The sequence below is a fragment of the Schistocerca piceifrons genome, chromosome 1 (assembly GCF_021461385.2).
Source record: "Schistocerca piceifrons isolate TAMUIC-IGC-003096 chromosome 1, iqSchPice1.1, whole genome shotgun sequence".
NCBI classification, from domain to species: Eukaryota; Metazoa; Arthropoda; class Insecta; order Orthoptera; family Acrididae; genus Schistocerca; species Schistocerca piceifrons.
In genome coordinates, this window is record NC_060138.1 from 463,550,970 (window position 1) to 463,565,166 (window position 14,197).

Genomic DNA, 14,197 nt, shown 5'->3' on the forward strand with positions numbered 1-14,197 from the left:
ATCCCGCGAACAATTGTGAAATGACTTCTCTAGTGCGTCTTCGGGCTGTCGTGGATCTAAATGGTCTTCACATTCAGCAGCGTTTGTAACCTGGAACGTAAATGTGGTACGCAATAAACAAATGTTGGCCTCTCAAAAATGGTTCAAATGGCTCTGAGCACTATGGGACTTAACATCTGAGGTCATCAGTCCCCTAGAACTTAGAACTACTTAAACCTAACTAACCTAAGGACATCACACACATCCATGCCCGAGGTAGGATTCGAACCTGCGAAGCGCCTAGAACCGCTCGGCCACACAGGCCGGTGTTGGCCTTTCATGCAGAAATTAAAATGCAATGGTTTATTCATTATTTTTGTTCCGCATGTCCTTACAGATGTTTCCAGATACTTTCGTTGTCCTACTATCACTCTTTCTCATGAGGGGCCCTTTGAAGTAGCGAAAGTTTAATTATAACCATCCTGTATGTAACAGACTCCCTTTTAAATGACTCAAGGAGTTGCGTCACCAAAAGTACAGTGGTTAAATCGGCAAACAGTTTCGTACCTTCGGAAACGTTAGATTCCACGCTGGTACGACTATAAACGCTTCGTGCCGACTGAGGTCTAGTGAGAACGGCGTAGGGTATACCAAATGACAGTTGAACGATTATTCTCTTTATCTTTAGCTCTGAACTCCTTGGTTCATGGAAGAAGTTAACTTCTTCAGATGCTCAATGAACGCATTTTGGGCTGAGGCAACTCTATCGAATAAACAATATACACTACTGGACATTAAAATTGCTACACCAAGAAGAAATGCGGATGATAAACGGGTATTCATTGGACAAATATATTATACTAGAACTGACATGTGATTACATTTTCACGCAATTTGGTTGCATAGATCATGAGAAATCAGTATCCAGAACAACCACCTCTGGCCGTAATAACGAACTTGATACGCCTGGGCATTGAGTCAAACAGAGCTTGGATGGCGTGTACATGTACAGCTGCCCATGCAGCTTCAACACGACACCACAATTCACCACGATTAGTGACTGGCGTATTGTGACGAGCCAGTTGCTCGGCCACCATTGACCAGACGTTTTCAGTTGGTGGGAGATCCGGAGAACGTGCTGGCCAGGGCAGCAGTCGAACGTTTTCTGTATCCAGAAAGGCCCGTACAGGACCTGCAACATGCGGTCGTGCATTATCCTGCTGAAATGTAGGGTTTCGCAGGGATCGAATGAAGGGTAGAGCCACGGGTCGTAACACACTGTTCAAACTGCCGTCAATGCGAACAAGAGGTGGCCGAGACGTGTAACCAATGGCACCCCATACTATCACGCCGGGTGATACGCCAGTATGGCGATGACGAATACTCGCATCCAATGTGCATTCACCGCGATGGCGCCAAACGCGGATGCGGCCATCATTATGTTGTAAACAGAACCTGGATCCATCCGAAAAAATGACGTTTTGTCATTCGTGCATCCAGGTTCGTCGTTGAGGACACCATCAAATGGTTCAAATATCTCTGGGCACTATGGGACTTAACATCTGAGGTCATCAGTTCCCTAGAACTTAGAACTACTTAAACCTAACTAACCTAAGAACAGCACACACATCCATGCCCGAGGCAGGATTCGAACCTGCGACCGTAGCGGTCGCGCGGTTCCAGACTGAAGCGCCTAGAACCGCTCGGCCACTGCGGACGACAGTACACCATCGCAGAAGCTCCTGTCTGTGATGCAGCGTCGAGGGTAACCGCAGCCATTGTCTCCGAGATGATAGTCCATGCTGCTGCAAACGTCGTCGAACTGTTCGTGCAGATGGTTGTTGTCTTGCAAACGTCCCCATCTGTTGACTCAGGGATCGAGACGTGGCTGCACGATCCGTTATAGCCATGTGGATAAGATGCCTGTCCTCTCGACTGCTAGTGATACGAGGCCGTTGGGATCCAGCACGGCGTTCCGTATTACCCTCATGAACCCAATGATTCCATATTATGTTAACAGTCATTGGATCTCGACCAACGCGACCAACAATGTCGCGATACGATAAACGATAATCGCGATAGGCTACAATCTGTCCTTTATCAAAGTCGGAAACGTGATGGTATGCATTTCTCCTCCTTACACGAGGCAACGCCGGTCAACTGCTGTTTGTGTATGAGAAATCGGTTGGAAACGTTCCTCGTTACAGCACGTTGTAGATGTCGCCACCGGCGCCAACTTTGTGTGAATGCTCTGAAAAGGTATTCATTTGCATATCACAGCATCTTCTTCCCGTCGGTTAAATTTCGCGTCTGTAGCACGTCATCTTCGTGGTGTAGCAATTTTAATGCCCAGCAGTGTAGTATCGTAAATTCAGCCTTAGAGATGAAGTTCATGAATGTTTCAACGATTTAGTAGAATTGTATTCTGAGGTTTCATTTTACACGAAATAAGCTCACCCGCAGAACACTGTAGGTAGTGTACAGCTGGTACCAGTAGGTCATGTAGCACTCCGTCGCTAACGCAACTCATGGCAATGGTGCGTTCGTGCCAGACACTTTTATGGAACCAGTGTAGCAACGTGGGTTGACGTCCACGCGTGGCACGGTGGCAGATAGTAGCTATGGTGCCCGAACGTGCCCACGATCATACTTTGAATGAAGTTGCTCAATTTTTTAATGTACCAACGTGCATCGTCCAACGTTTCTATCAAGAATGGTGTATCGCTAGGAGCCATGTAAACACGGCTGAGGATCAGTTGTAAAGTGATTTCAAACGTTAGCGACAGGACACATGCGATACGCCTTGTCAATCACAATGGCTTCCAAATCGACTGCTGCTGTCAGTGAAGGTAGGGATACTTCAATGTAGTTTGCCAGCAGACACTGAGAAGGGAACTGCATACAGTGACCATGTGGAGCCGAGTACCTCGAATGAACGCCATTGCTCACAGCCTCACATTAAGACGTACATCTTCAGCGAGCCAGACAATAAAGAAATGGACTGGAGATGTTAAAGTGGTCCAATAAGTCACGGTATTGCCTCTTTTCAAATGGTGCAAAGAGTCCAGTGCACCGAAGACCCAGCCAGGCCTTTAACACACAGTGTGTGGAGGATGAAGTTCAGGCTGGAGGTGTTTCTATGATGTTCTGGGAGTGTTCTCTAACATGACTTGGGTCCAAGCATTCAGGTTACTGTGAACACGAGCCAGGATGTTTATTTCAACATGTTTGATGCAAGGCGCTACAGTGAGTATTCCTACTCGAGATGCAAGTCTCCCCTTACAGTAAGAGCGTACGTAAGAGAATCGTGCACAAGAAAACGGATGGTTGGCCCTAGCATATGATCCATAGCCGTGTGCCCAGATAGACACCAACAATTACTACGTAATGATGAGGACTATCACCTCCTAAACAAAGGTAACAAATCACGTACATTTATTGGTTACAGTTCAAATGATTGCTCAGAGCAAATAAGGATCAAATACTCATCACACGAGGGTGAATGCACATTCACGAAGTGTGATGATCATGGATCTTCGGGAAGGAAAGGAGAGGAAAAGTTGTCGTAGAAAAGACCGAGCACTTGGGAAGTCGTGTTAACAGACTATTAATCATGAAATTAAATTTGGATGATGATTCAATTGGAAGGATAGTGAGTAGAAAAAGAGAGAGCCCAAAGAGTAAAATCGTGACAGAGAGGTCACCGTACAATGAATGATTAATTAATTTGAAAGAATGCACCTATCATGGTGTACGATTTTCGTGCGCTATTTCGCTGTGAAACTCACATCAACGGGGGGAGACGAGGCGTGTTGAGGTCACAGGCGGCGTGGGACCCTGGCGTGACACGGTCCACAATCTGCTCGCGAATTACCTCTTAAGATCCAATCGCCTGACTCTTTCACATTCCTAGGCTCAATCGAAGATAAAACTTGTTTTCTTTCTGCTCCTTCGTGGCAAGAACCTCCCAAAACTGTCATTTGGCCAATATGAGATTATGTACTTTATTTCTACAATCATCTTAATCATAGCTAACACTTGGTTCAAGAATCATAAAAGAAGGTTGTATACATGGGAGAATCCTGGAGATACTAGTAGGTATTAGATAGATTATACAATGGTAAGTGAGACATTTAGGAACCAGGTTTTAAATTGTAAGACATTTCCAGGGGCAGATGTGGACTCTGACCACAATCTATTGGTTATGAACTGTAGATTAAAACTGAAGAAACTGCAAAAAGGTGGGAATTTAATGAGATGGGACCTGGATAAACTGACTAAACCAGAGGTTGTACAGAGTTTCAGGGAGAGCATAAGGGAACAATTGACAGGAATGGGGGAAAGAAATACAGTAGAAGAACAATTGGTAGCTCTGAGGGATGAAATAGTGAAGGCAGCAGAGGATCAAGTAGGTAAAAAGACGAGTGCCAGTAGAAATCCTTGGGTAACAGAAGAAATATTGAATTTAATTGATGAAAGGAGAAAATATAAAAATGCTGTAAATGAAACAGGCAAAAAGGAATACAAACGTCTCAAAAATGAGATCGACAGGGAGTGCAAAATGGCTAAGCATGGATGGCTACAAGACAAATGTAAGGATGTAGAGGCTTACCTCACTAGGGGCAGGATAGATACTGCCTACAGGAAAATTAAAGAGAACTTAGGAGAAAAAAGAGCCACTTGTATGAATATCAAGAGCTCAGATGGAAACACAGTTTTAAGCAAAGAAGGGAAAGCAGAAAGGTGGATGGAGTATATAGAGGGTCTATACAAGGGCGATGTACTTGAGGACAATATTATAGAAATGGAAGAGGATGTAGATGAAGACGAAATGGGAGATGAGATACTGCGTGAAGAGTTTGACAGAGCACTGGAAGACCTGGAGTCGAGACAAGGCCCCGGGAGTAGACAACATTCCGTTAGAACTACTGACGGCCTTGGGAGAGCCAGTCCTGACAAAACTCTACTATCTGGTGAGCAAGATGTATGAGACAGGCGAAATACCCTCAGACTTCAAGAAGAATATAATAATTCCAACCCCAAAGAAAGCAGGTGTTGACAGATGCGAGCCGGCCGCGGTGGCCGTGCGGTTCTGGCGCTGCAGTCCGGACCCACAAGGCTGCTACGGTCGCAGGTTCGAATCCTGCCTCGGGCATGGGTGTGTGTGATGTCCTTAGGTTAGTTAGGTTTAAGTAGTTCTAAGTTCTAGGGGACTAATGACCTAAGATGTTGAGTCCCATAGTGCTCAGAGCCATTTGAACCATTTGACAGATGCGAAAATTACCGAACTATGAGTTTAATAAATCGCAGCTGCAAAATACTAACGCGAATTCTTTACAGACGAATGGAAAAACTGGCAGAAGCCGACCTCGGGGAAGTTCGGTTTGGATTCCGTAGAAATGTTGGAACACGTGAGGCAATACTGACCTTACGACTTATCTTAGAAGAAAGATTATGGAAAGGCAAACCTACGTTTCTAGCATTTGTAGACTTAGAGAAAGCTTTTGACAATGTTGACTGAAATACTCTCTTTCAAATTCTAAAGGTGGCAGGGGTAAAATACAGGGAGCGAAAGGCTATTTACAATTTGTACAGAAACCAAATGGCAGTTATAAGAGTTGAGGGGCATGAAAGGGAAGCAGTGGTTGGGAAGGGAGTGAGACAGGGTTGTAGCCTCTCCCCGATGTTATTCAATCTGTATATTGAGCAAGCAGTAAAGGAAACAAAAGAAAAGTTCGGAGTAGGCATTAAAATCCATGGAGAAGAAATAAAAACTTAGAGGTTCGCCGATGACATTGTAATTCTGTCAGAGACAGCAATGGACTCGGAAGAGCAGTTGAACGGAATGGACAGTAACTTGAAAGAAGGATATAAGATGAAGATCAACAAAAGCAAAACGAGGTTAATGGAATGTAGTCGAATTAAGTCGGGTGATGCTGAGGGAATTAGTTTAGGAATTGAGACATTTAAAGTAGTAAAGGAGTTTTGCTATTTGGGGAGCAAAATAACTGATGATAGCCGAAGCAGAGAGGAGAAGTCGTTTCTGAAAGTATTTGTATGGAGTGTAGCTATGTATGGAAGTGAAACATGGACGATAAATAATTTGGACAAGAAGAGAATAGAAGCTTTCGAAATGTGGTGCTACAGAAGAATGCTGAAGATTAGATGGGTAGATCACTTAACTAATGAGGAGATATTGAATAGAATTGGAGAGAAGAGGAGTTTGTGGCACAACTTGATTAGAAGAAGGTATCGGTTGGTAGGACATGTTTTGAGGCACCAGGGGATCACAAATTTAGCATTGGTGGGCAGTGTGGAGGGTAAAAATCGTAGAGGGAGACCAAGAGATGAATACACTAAACTGATTCAGAAGGATGTAGGTTGCAGTAAGTACTGGGAGATGAAGAAGTTTGCACAAGATAGAGTAGCATGGAGAGCTGCATCAAACCAGTCTCAGGACTGCAGACCACAACAACAACAACATTTCTACAATCAGTCGCTTTTCGGAACATAGTGTGCGCCGACATATCACAAATCCTCGTTCCAAAAAGGTGCGAGTACCAACCTACGGGAAATCGTCGGCGTTACAGCTACGAGGTCCTACGAACCAAAAGCCGTACCGCCAAAAATTTCTGTAACTTTCCAGTGCCAATGTCTAGACTCGAGGCGCCGGTAGCCAGCTGGCGCCAGACAAAAGATTCGCCTGTTGAGGCACACAGAGGAAACTTCACGACAGTGAGATGTGTTATCTTACAGGGCATGCCTTTGCCTGGCTGGACTGATTCCTCTGAAGAAAACTCCGCATTCATGTTCGCCACTAAAGTGAGCTCTGGGATAGTTCACTGAATGCAGCACGCAAGCGCTCTTTCACAAAAGCATTGCTAATCTTTCCAAAGGCACACGCCGCCCTCTGCCGCAGTGAATGGGACAGAGAGGGCTGCTTCCAGAGACTTGGACATGAGGGCAACCCGACATGATCGGGCACTGCAAGGGCTATGATTCCACTCCCGCCTAACTACCAGAAGAATTAATTCAACATACATTTTAGAACTAAGAGAAAATAAAAGAAGTCCATTACACTCGCCACGAACTCCCCCTGGTAATACCGCTCTTTTGCGTATACATTGGAAATTAGCGTACGAAGACATGTCCAAGTACAGCAAACACAAGCAAATCTTATTTTTTTGTGTGATCACATCCTTAACATGTTGTAGGAAGTTAGGTGAGATGGGAAATGCGCAACTGTGTCTCACGCTTTGATTTTCTTTGTTATTTTTATGACTTAGGCACGGTGGAACCTTGTCTCCCTATCATTCAATAATTGGTTCAGTTTAATTTTACATACAAATTTGTGCAAGCTGCCAACTCAGCCACACCAATGCCTTGCCCCTGGAGATGGTTTCACAACAGTCTCAGCTGTGGGACACTCTCTAGATTAGTGAGGCGACATACAAATTTACTCCAACTCACATCCACTCAGACAAACTAGAGATGGCTTTCTCAAGTTAAGTACTCCGTTCTCCATAAAAATCGAAATAGATATGACGAATAAAGAATTATAGGAAACATCATAAATACTCGAACATACGCACTTATAATGATTTGATATATTTACATTAGTGACCCATATATAACAACACAAGAAAATGCACTAAATTATGTAACGTCAACTGCAGAAGGAGATAATCAAAATTGCTTAGTGAAATTATGTAAGACACCGAAAAATCATAAAAATCAAGAAAATTAAACTACGTAACACCAACTGCAGAAGGTGACGACCAAAATTACTGAATGAAATTGAAGAAGAACGATGGGAGGACTCATACAAGCAATGAAGACCTCTTAAGTTACTGTTATTCTGTGGAGTTTAAGAAAATGATGCAATGTTTGAATATACTTAGGCAGGTTGCTATTAAAGTATCTACTTCTAGGTTCTTACAACAGAAAGATGAGATATACGCTACCCCACCCAAAATCTGATGTCAAAGTCATTCCACTCTTGAATCTTTACTGATAAAGCCATGTAAATATATAGAAGAAGGGACACTGCACATGTTGCCGTCTTGCAGGATGTTACAGTTGTGTCAAGTAATACCGACGTGTGAATGCTATACTAAGCAATATATAATTAACGGTGTAACTACAAACAACATCTGATTATTGCTTTGAAGAGCTATTAGTCTGCCTTTCTCTCTCTCTCTCTCCCTATATATATATATATATATATATATATATATATATATATATATATATATATATATATATATATACGAGGGTTGTCCAGAAAGTAATGCATCGCAATTTTTTTCTTCAACAGTTAGTTATTGAACATAACGAGAATTACACGTAAGAATGGTGTTATATCTACACACCCTATTTTTCCACATAATATCCATCCCATTCTACGGCCTTCCTCCAAAAAGGAACACGGGCGTGTATGCCCTGTCGGTACCAGTCCTTGTCCTGGTGGCAGATCCAGGGCTTCACTGTGTGGACGTCCTTTGCTGATCGACAGGTGCCGAGTCGTAATGCGTCTGTTCTCGCTAGCTGCAACATGTCACATGTGACAGCAGTGGATTGTCTCACCAACTGCTGCAAATCGTGGAGCTCCGCCGAACAGCCTTCTGATGACATCGCCCTCCGTGCCCAACGACTAACTGTACTTGTGTCGACGACAGATACGCCATAGACTTTGCACGAGCATTTGTGAACATTCCCCACAGTTTCTTACTCTGGAGTGAGAAATTGAATGATGGCGCGTTGCGTGTAACGTACATAACCTACAGACGCCATTTTGAAACTGTTCTGCAGCCACGCTATCTGTCGCCAGTGACGGAAACTCGGCGCGTTCACTCGGGAGACTTCAAATAATACACACGTAACGTTTCGCGTTCGTAGCATTGTTTTCGGCTGACAAGAAAAATGCGGTGCATTACTTTCTGGGCAATTACTTTCCTCACATTAAAACTATATTCTTGGAGATACACAGCAAACATCATTTGCCTTATTTTGAAATTCAATCTGCTTAGGGGCGTCAGCATTCTTCTTTCTGTAATTGTTACCTACATCACATCCTGGCAATAGTGAAACAGTGTGCTCATTATTTTTCTATAGTGGTGAACTCCTTCCATTACTACAAAATTGATAGGTTCCTGTGACTTCTGCATGGGAATGGCAGTATTTTATTTTGAGATGTCTTGAGGGTATAGTGTCGACAGTGTATAACACGTTAACGACGTGATGAGTAGTATTTTTTTGGGCCAATTCTGGCTACAAATTGCAAAAACGAAATTGCAAATGTATGCTAAAGCACCAGAGAAAAGAAACCTGATGGCTGTTAGCAGCGCAAAGCCATTTCCCACAAAAGGAATGGCTGTTACAAGAGTAAAGTGCAATAGTCTGACTATGGGAAGCTTGTCACTACGAAAAATTGCTTCATGAGAAAAATATACCACTTCTCCTAGATGAGACTGTAAGAGGAATACTGGGGAGCATTTCGAGAACATAACATCATTAGACCGGCAAAACACACCGTCCATACTGCCACTTCCTAAGTACACCTTCACCTGTGCCACACAGGCAAGTAGCGATTCATTATGCTGCATGTGGTGAGAGTTCTCACCTATGCAAACATTGTGCACCATGGCCTCCTGCTCCACTCCTGGCTAATGACTGCCGTAGCGTCAAGGGCTCAGCCAGCAGATGGCATGAGATGGAGAGGATGCTGCAGGATGCGGTGTGTGTTTCTATGTGGCTCAGAATGATGCTATTGCCTTCCATACTATCCTATCCCAGTGACAATGGCATCTGTGCAAGTGTAGGTTACTGAGATATTTTATGATATCTTGTGTGTGTGCTTACTTGTCTGTAGTAATGCTCCTATGCCCATTTCCCACCATTATTTTCAAGTCTACTATAATCTTACAGCTGTAGCTGCACTACCGTTTAAGATGGATAAAGGTTAGCTTCAGTGCAATGTTTCTGAGCGCACAAGTTACAGCCAGGCATGGACCTGTTAACAGTAAGTTACACTACTAGCGGTTGTGTTGTAGAATGGAGGCCACAGGGCCGTAGACCTGCTGAAAAGAGTAAACACAATGGTTTGCATGGCGTAAGTTACAGGCAGAAGGGGCCCACAGGCCTACCTAGTTGTTATGAGTACGTGACTCAGAGTGGTGCGTTAGGAAAACAGAGGAGCACAGCCATAAATAAATAGGCGCAGGTTCACTAAAAAAGCATTCACGTGCGACAGCTCTCCTGGACGGCAGGGCATGTCACACCACTGGCTACACGGAGCAGCAGATGGGGCGCCAGCATTCCAGTCCACAGCAGGTTGCTGGTTCGACCCTCTGAGGCCAATGCAGGGCATGCAGCCAGCCAGTGGCGGGCCACGCCACGGCTCGCTGCTGCGGGCAGTCCTATTGGCTCCCAACACACCCGAAGGCATCCTGAGGCGACGGCCGCAGATTCGGACGCCGGATCGCAGGCACTTGTTGTCGCCATGATCTTAGCCACACCAGCGAAGAAGCATGCAGCGGGCCACCCTGCGAGCGGTGCTGATGTGGCAGGGGTGAATACCGCTGAGTCGACTGCCGGCACATCCTGACATCGCCTCAACTCCACGGCCATAGAAGGCCGACACACAGCAGGGCGTTGCAAAGGTCGCTGAGGCAGCCATTTCACGCCAAGCTGTTTCGCAGACAGTGAAGTGGTGTCCTCAGCATTGTGGGACCTGGTGATGCAGACCTAGAGGAATGGGGACACTGTTGCTGGAAATAATAAATCACTTGGGAAACTGGGACGAGTTTTAATATGGCACATCCTGACAGTTTCCATCCTCATCCAACATACTTCTACATTTGGTGTCAGAATAGCGGGTGTCATCTGTACAGTACAATGTTCCAGCCCACCGCTTGCATTACAGTTACAAAATGGGGTGAATGTAGACCAATTTTTCTATTTGAGTGTTGGACGTTTTCTTTTTTTTGTTTTTTGATGTTTTGCATAGGGATATATTATTATTTTTTGTCGTAATAAGTGTTAGTGTGTTTGGGGCAGTAAGATGTTGTTTTTTGTGACATTTGATTACTTTTATATCGGTGTATGATGATACTGAGTATGATGATACGAAGCTGCAGGAAGTCTGGTTATTGTTATACTTAATGTTTTGTTTCGAGACTAACTGGGAACGAAAGCAACACAATGGCAGAGTCAGGGATGCAAGGTGTGTCAGAACCAGAAATGGTATGGATTTTGTTGGAAAAGACAGCGGAATTGACAGCGTTCAATACACAGTTGAGAAGTGAATTAACATCCAGAAGTGAGCGGGAAACCGCTTCTAATCAGTCGTTTTTGCCTAGGGTGCGGCAGTTTGATCCAGCTGCCATGACTTCGATTATTCTGTTTTCTGGCAAGGCATCTGAGGATGTGCGTTCGTTTTTGGAGGACTTGGAAACTTCAGCTGTGATGAATGGTTGGTCTGATTAACAGTTGTTACATGTAGCCAAGATTAGATTAACAGGTGAAGCGAAGACATATGTGAGGTGTTCTGAGGCCTTAAGGAAGGCCGGACAGTTTAAGCAGCTGAAGAAGGTGCTTTTACTGAGGTACAAATAACAGAATCGCGCTCGGTACCTCATGGAGAGGTTGAGTACAATGACGAAGAGGCAGGGGGGAGACGGTAGAGAAATTTGTGGACAGGATAAGAGAAATTAAGGAGTATACTTATCAGTTAGGTCAGAGTGATGAAGTGAATGGTGTTCTCTTGCAGGAGGCCGAGCAACGGACACTTGATTTATTTTTCGGTGAGTTACTGGCGCATATGTCGCAGAAAGTGCGTGAAGGGACTCCAAAAGATTTGTATTTGGCCATTCAGCTGGCAATTCAACCTGAGGAAATAGACGTGGCAACGGGGGTAAGGGATAGACAAGCAGTGTTTAGAGTGGGTGTAAAATGTTATAAGTGTGGTCGTATTGGGCATATGCAGAGGCAATATACCCAGTCACCGAGGAATAGAGTAAGGGGTGGAAATTAGCAGCGTGGAGGATGGAGAAGTGGAGTCAGTAGAGGTGGACAATCCTTAAATGGCAGAGGGGCCCCAAGACCCACCTAAGAGAGCTCCCATTTAATTTCAATGCTACAAATACGTATGCAGAGGTGGAATGTTCAGTGGTAGGATCCATAGGAATTAAAAGGTTTAAGAGTTTGCTGGACACAGGAGCGCAAGAGTCAGTGGCTACTAAGAGTTTAATGAGATGAAGAAAGTTAGACCCACCACGTTATAGGTTGCATGGAGTGGGGGATAAGGAGGTCACACCTTTGGGGTCGGTGACAGTTTACTTTCGAATAGAGAGTCCGATTTAATGCATGCATGGAGGGAGTACCATGGGTAAGCGAGGGCTATGACATGATCCTAGGAGTAGATTTCTTGCATCGACATCATGCCAAAATTGACCTTGAGCAACGAACTGTGGAACTTGGTGGAATGTTATTTCAGCTAGGGGAAACTGTTGTAGATGCAGAGCTGTCGCGAGGGGCGTTCAACATAATGAACAAACCAATTTAACCGTGTACATCAGCATTTAGGCTTAATTCGCATAAGTGTGTGTCTAGTGGCACCGGGAAGTCGCTTTGGGTAAGTGTAGAGTCTAATCTCCCTGTGGGTACGGTATGTGTTATTGAACCATTGGCGAATAATGAATTTTTGGATCCATTAGGTTGTTTTGTGAAACGTAGTATTGTACACGTTCAAGAGGGAAACGATGGGCGAGTAGTCCCCATAAACGTGGATAATTTTAGCGCTGTAGACGCGAATTTGAGAAGAGTTTTAGTAGCGAATTTGGATGTACCAGGTGACGAAGACTGGTGTTCGAGAGGTAGGCGTATCGATCAATTACTAACTGCCGATAGAACTGCATTGCGTAACAAAGTTAAGCATTTGAAAGGAGGAGAAAAAGAGAATATGGAAGAATTGTTGTGGGAATTTAAGGATTTGTTTTCCCCCGAGCACGTTACCAGCAATTCCATTAGTTCAACATAGCATACCAACAGGGAACGAAGCACCTGTTTACCATAAACCATACATAATACGAAGTATTTGCAGCCGACTGTGGAGGATTTAATTGATCAGCAGCTTGCCGACGGTATTATAAAGGATAGTAATAGTAGCTGGGGAGCAGGCATTGTCGTTGTGCCTAAAAAAATCTATGGATGGAACTAAGAAATACAGGCTCTGTTGTGACTACCAATACCTCAATAATAAGACAGTAACGGATGCATACCCCATTCCAAACATATCGGAGACTCTGGATCACTTAGGACAGTGCCAGTACTTTTCTACGATGGATTTGACAAGTGGTTATCATCAGTTAGCGGTGGCTCCAGAGGATCGTCCAAAAACTGCTTTCTCTACTTTGGGAGGTTTTAACAGTGCATCAGAATGCCATTTGGTTTGAAAAACGCTCCAGAAACGTTTCAGAGGTTGCTAGACAGTGTATTGAGGGGTTTGAAACCACAGCAGTGTCTTGTCTATTTGGATGACATTATAGTGTTTTCAAGCAGTATGGAGCAGCATAGACAGCAGTTAAGTATTTATGAGGTTATGAGCAGCTCGTTTAACTTTGAGCCTGGAGAAGTGTCATTTTGCATTGTAAGAGGTGAAGTATTTAGGTCATATCATCAGTAAGGACAGTGTGCGAACAGGTCTGAGGTTGGTATAGGCTCTAAGGGACTTTCTGGAGCCGAAAACAGTTAAGGAAGTGCCATCATTCATCGGGATTTTCAATTTCTATTGAAATTTCGTGAAGGGTTTTGCGGATTTAACACAGCCATTGACGCAATTGTTATGGAAGGGTGTGAAATTAGAGTGGACAGAAGAGTGTCAGAAAGCATTTGACAAACTGAAAGAAGTGTTAACATGAATTCCGGTTCTTGTTTTTACAGATTTTGAAAAGGAATTTATTCTAGCATGTGATGCATTGAATCAAGCATTAGGGTGTGTTCTTAGCCAGGAAATTGATGGGAAAGAACATACTGTAGCCTATGTGTCTAGGCAGTTGCATGCAGCAGAGAGGAATTACCCAACAACAGAGAGGGAGATGCTTAGCATAAATCTATGGAATCACATATTTTAAATGTTATTTATATGAGAGAAGATGTTCGGTAGTGACAGATCGTGCTGCGTTGAAGTGGTTGTTGGGGTCGAAGGATCCGTCCACTC